We start from the raw sequence: 6,000 nt of genomic DNA, 5'->3' as shown, positions 1-6,000 counted from the left end.
ATATATATACAGTACAATATTGTTATTGCTGTATATTTATAAAACGATATTCTATACAGTATCTATCTAATATTATTGTTATCGATGTATATTTATACAGTATAACTATTGTATTAAAGTCATATATACTGTATATTTGTCCATACTGTAGGCCTGAGCATAAATTATGTACTGTACCTGTATTGTGGCCTACTGTAACGTATTGTTGTTTTTCCTTTAAACTGTAGGGAGACATACATAGTTACATACAACTGTTCTGGTTGAAAAAAATAAGTGAAGAGAATGATTAAAAGTGTGCCTTAAGTGTCAAAGACACTCTGCAGAAAACTCACAATCTAACCGTATCAGAGACCAGCATTAAGAAGATGAGACGTAGCATTGGATGGAAATATAGACGTGTGAGGTTAGTACTGGATAGTACAGGAGGTGAAAAGTGTGGTTTACTAAACTGTACTGTAGCTATAAAATTATTCCTTGTAATTACAGAGCGTACCCTATGATACGGGACGTCAACAAGATAAAGAGAGTGGTCCAGGCACATGCATGGATTGACAATGGCGAAACTTTTCAGGATTGCATCTTTACTGACGAGTCTACTTATCTCTGGAGAGATTTGCCACCTTTGCATTCCACAAAAAAGGACGCATATCTAGGAAGCCGCGTCCAAAACAACCAGTGAAGATGCATGTGTGTGGTGCCATCTCTAGGCGTGGACCAGGATGCCTCGTCATATTTGATGGTACAGTATAATAATGCACAATGTCACATGGTGTAGCCTTAAGCACTGTACTGTACTACTGTAGTGTGCATTATTTTGAGCACTTTTCTTTTCTTGTTACAGGAATCCTGAATAAAGCGTTTTTCCCAGAGCAAATAGTGCCTGAGATTATGGAATACATCACACGTGAATTCCCGGATGGTCACCGTTTCTACCAGGACAACGATCCAAAGCACACCGCGTCAACTGCGCATATTCTTGCCTGCGGTATCAACTGGGTGAAGACGCCAGCGGAGTAAGTACGGTAACCGTGTCTCGTTTTTTCACACGGTTTACTGTGTATCTCTTTAACTAATTCTCCTTTTATGCCCCTCCAATGACAGATCGCCAGACTTAAATCCTATCGAAATGGTCTGGCATCAGCTGAAGGACCATATCCAAAAAGTGGTGAAACCCTCAAAAAAGGATGAGTTGGCGAATGGCATAATGAGTTTTTGGAACGCTGTGCTCACTGTGGAATGATGTAATAAATATATTGACCATATTGCGACTGTGTTGCCCATTGTGATAGAGCGAAATGGGCAAGCATCAGGAAGGTAGTTTGATACAGTACTGTACTGTAGTATGGTAAGTACAGATGATACAGGTAAGTATGGCACATATTCTTTCACAGTATACAGCAAGCACTTTCCTGCACTCATTTTTAATATCGCTTTTACAGTAGTTCCAGTATACAGTAGTTTGACAGTAGTAACTACATAGTCCAATATGGAGTAGTCATACTGTACACAATGCAATTACATGCACCTAACTGCACTAATTTTCTTTCCTTTTCAGAGACAGCTGGCTGCGCTACAAAAGGACGGGTGAGGGGAGGGAGAGTATCATGTATAAATTGTGGGAACTGTGTGTATAGTGTATTTACAGTCATGATTTACACAAAACCCCCCGTCTCTCAATGAACTACAGAATGCAATGTGGCCATGACAAACAAGAGAAAGACTAAAAATTTGTATTACTGTTTTTATTATTATTAATGTGCAATATTCATGATTATTTGTATTTTTCATTCCTGATAAAATAAAATAAATATTTCATTACATTCACGATAATCATAATCATTGAAACAGCCGCCCCCGCCCCCCTAAGAATATTTGGAAATCTCATTTTTTTTCCTTTGAACTTTAAATTCACACACTGTGAATGTGTATGTGGGGGATTCTTCAAGAAGGCATACATTTTTATTCATTGGTTACATTTGTATTCATTGGCTAATCAGATTAACATATTCAATTCGAGAAGGGTTTATCACAAGTGCGCATGTGTTACCGTAAACAAAGCCTCAAAGGGTTGGGGGTGGGGTGGATGAATGAGTCATCATAATGGATTAGCATAAGTTATACACGCATGCACATTAATCATCAACTACTTAGGTCCCTTCCCAAAGAGGATTACATGCAGGTGCAGAGATGTAACACCAGGCTTGGCTCAGGACGATTAAAAGCACAAAGCCAAGCTTTTGAAAATGAATTGTTTTCGAGAGGTGTTGATAAGAAGTTGAAATCCTTGAGCCTTGTGTGTGTCTGCGGGAGGGAGGGGGGTAAAGCTGCATGAAGGATTAGCTGTACTGTAGTTCAAAGACATACTTTCAACTGGTCATCATAATGTTTTGATCCCCACATCCCCAAATCAATAAAAATCACATAAAGCATGTGATTGACCAGAGTCGCATTAAAAAGCTACAGTACCGATAGAATATCAGAATAACAAGAATTTTTATGCAGACACACATGTCTGGAAACGAAACAAAAAAAAAAAATGTTTACAGACTTGAACTTCCACATGAATGTGAAGTTATACACGCATGCACATTAATTATCAAATACAGTAGGTCCCTTCCAAAAGAGGATTACACGCAGGCACAGAGATATGACACCAGGCTCAGCTCAGGACGATTAAAAGCACAAAGCCAAGCATTTGCAAATTAATGGTTTGCAAGAGGTCTCGATAAGAAATTGAAATCCTTGAACCTTGTGTGTGTCTGTGGGGGGGAGGGGGGTAAAGCTGCATGAAGGCTTAGCTGTACTGTAGTTCAAAGACATACTTTCAACTGGTCATCATAATGTTTTGATCCCCACACCCCCAAATCAATAAAAATCACATAAAATATGTGAATGACCAGTGTCGCATTAAACAGCTACAGTACCGATAGAATATCAGAATAACAAGAATTTTTATGCAGACACATGTCTGGAAACAAAGCATAAACAACAAGAAAAAATATTTGGTTTCAGACTTGAACTTTCACATGAATGTGAAGTTATACACGCATGCGCATCAACTAGGTCCCTTCCCAAAGAGGATTACACGCAGGCGCTGACATGTGACACCAGGCTCTGTACGTTATACACGCAGGAATGAGATGACAGGTTCGGGATGATTGAAGCCGAAAGCCATCTGGCTGGGAGAGGTGTACTGAACTGTAGATAAGAAGTTGAAATAGTACTTTAGCCATGTGTGTGCGGGGGCGAGAGGGCAAGCGCTGTATGTGCCGGAATGTGATAATGTAACACGCCTATGCATTTCAACAATGTTCAAATGAGACATACAGTACTGTACGGTAAACACATAATATAAAAAGAGTATGAAAACAAGTAAAAGTACCGATTACAAAATAATACAGTACATACAGTAATGTATAGAAATGTGATAATTTTATATTAGAAGAAGACGCAACGCTATATTTTAGTAATACTGTATACTGAACAGTACTGTATATCTTCCATTTTACAAATACTGAGCGCGCACACATACATAATGCATTAGACATGCATTAAACTTACGTATTAGACTTTTAAGACAATAGCTCGCGAACACCCACCTGTATTTTTAGACGGCATTCCAGTATACGCAGACTGCACTAAAAATCCGAGCGCTAACATACCGCAAACCGCTCCGGAAAAAGAAAATATACTGATGCAGTGGCCGCTATTCGAACGATTAACACAGTATGTACAGTGGCGGCCGCCTTTATCCTAATGTGGCCGGATCCGCGGCACTCTGATAATCGCGGGCAGATGCGTTTTATTTACTTTTTTGGTCCAGAGTGAATTGCATTATTTTAGCGCTCGTAATATTAGCATTTTATTACCGCTGTCTACAATACTGCAATACCGTCTAAAAACTCAGGGGTGTGTACGCGAGCTGTTGTCTTGGAAGTCTAATACTTTAGCAGTTCAACTTACTTCAGTGCACAGTCTGTGTGTGCGCGCGCAGTAATTGTAAATTTGCATATTTATACATGCATTTGCAGTGCTGTATGTCTCATTTGAAAATTGTTGAAACGCATAGGCGTATGCTGTAACAGTATCCCAAATCGGCATATACTACAGCGATCTCCCCTCGCTCGTCCCCGCACACACACAGGATAATGTACTGCACTGCAGGGTATTTCAACTTCTTATCTTCTCTACAGTGCAGTACACCTCTCTTACACCATTCCTTTGAATGTGTGTCTTTCTGGTTTCAATCACATTCCTGCTTGCTTGCGAAGTTCAAGAGTGATTTTTTATTTTTATTTTCTCCACGCGCATGCGCCTGTAAATTCACCACTGCTTAATTGCGAAGTTCAAGAGTGAGTGAACAAAAAAAAATTCTCCTCATTTTTTATTCTTATTTTCTCCACAAGCCTGCCTAGACCAACTTGATATTACGAACGATATTCAATCTGTGCTGTAGCTTTTGACTGCGACCATGTGCGTTTGACTGCACATGGTTAATTTGTGTGCTTTTTATGTACTGTATTTGGGGGTTGTAGGGATCAAATTATTATTATGAACTGCCTTCTGAAATTATGTCATTTCTTTGAGCTTCTGCACAGCTAATCCTTCATGCAGCTGTACCCTGTACCCCCCTCCCCCACGCACACACACAAGGCTCGCTCAAGGATTTGAAACTCTTATCGACAGACACCTCTACAGAGTCATTCATTTTCTGAAGCTTGCCATTGTGTTTTTAATCCGTCCCTAGCCGAGCGTCGCCTCACTGCGCCTGCGTGTAATCCTCTTTGAAATGGGAGCTAGCTGATTACTGCGCATGACTCACCCAACCCCCCCCCCCACCAACCCTTTGAGGCTTTGTTTACGGTAACGCTTTGGAAAATCCCTTCTCAAATTTGATATGTAAATCTGATTTGGACAGCATTGTGAGAATTGAGAGTTAAAAAAACCATTAACTGATTCATTTTGTTTTGTCATTCTTTATTTTTCTTTTGTGTAATGTAGGTGTTGGGGGGGGGGGGGGTTGTTGTCAATGATTATGATTATCAAGAATGTAAATATATATTTATTTTATTTTATCAGGATCCAAAAAAACAAATATACAAATAATAATGAATAATACAAAATGCATTCTTTATTCAGTCCTTCTGTAAGATGAAAATTGAGGGCTGGTGGATAATCATGATTAATACACATTGATAATAATATTAATTAATAATATATAATATATAATAATATGTATATATAGTAATATAATTTTTTCCGTCTTTATCTTCTTCCTCATTCTGTGTACAGTACAGTAGTTCATTGAGAGAGGAGAGGTTTTGTGTACATCATGACTGCAGTTTAGATACTGTACACATAACTGTATATATTTCCAAAAAAGGTGTTCGAGAGATGATCACCAAAAAAGATTCCCAGTTAAGTTGCACTCAGCCTATTGTTTATTTTTCCTTATAATTAAACAGTAGGTGTCTTAAGGTTACTTATATTTCAAAAAACCCCAAGGAGATAAGTACATAGGGAAATACTAACATTTAAAATCATTTTATTAAACTCATCTATCAAAAATAAACCCAAATAAACTATACTATATTAAAATTCTTGCTTCTCTTTTTTACACAGTATGTGCTAATTGTTACACCAGTGATAATTATATCGTAGTCATTTGGTTATCACACAGTCTACAGATGCTATTATATGCAGAAGTGAAGCACCTTAATCCTAGGTTTATCACTCTCAGTTGTACAGAGTATCAGTCGCACAAAGTATCAATCTATGAAACGGAATACTTTTCTCAATGGTGGATGGTTACTATTGTAACACTGCTAAGTTGCAAACACAGCAATAGTCAGAACACAGTTATTCCTTACAGAAGGTAAGTATCAGTGTATATTGTGTATTGTGTAGGACTGTGAACTCGCTCTGTAGGCTGCCCCTAGGGTCAATGCAGCCTTAGTAAGAATTATTTTTGCTGTCTTAGCTATGTAATTAGTATCCATG

The sequence above is a fragment of the Ascaphus truei genome, chromosome 11, assembly GCF_040206685.1.
Source record: "Ascaphus truei isolate aAscTru1 chromosome 11, aAscTru1.hap1, whole genome shotgun sequence".
Lineage (NCBI taxonomy): Eukaryota > Metazoa > Chordata > Amphibia > Anura > Ascaphidae > Ascaphus > Ascaphus truei.
The sequence above is the reverse complement of the archived record's forward strand: the minus strand, read 5'-3'. Positions refer to the sequence as shown.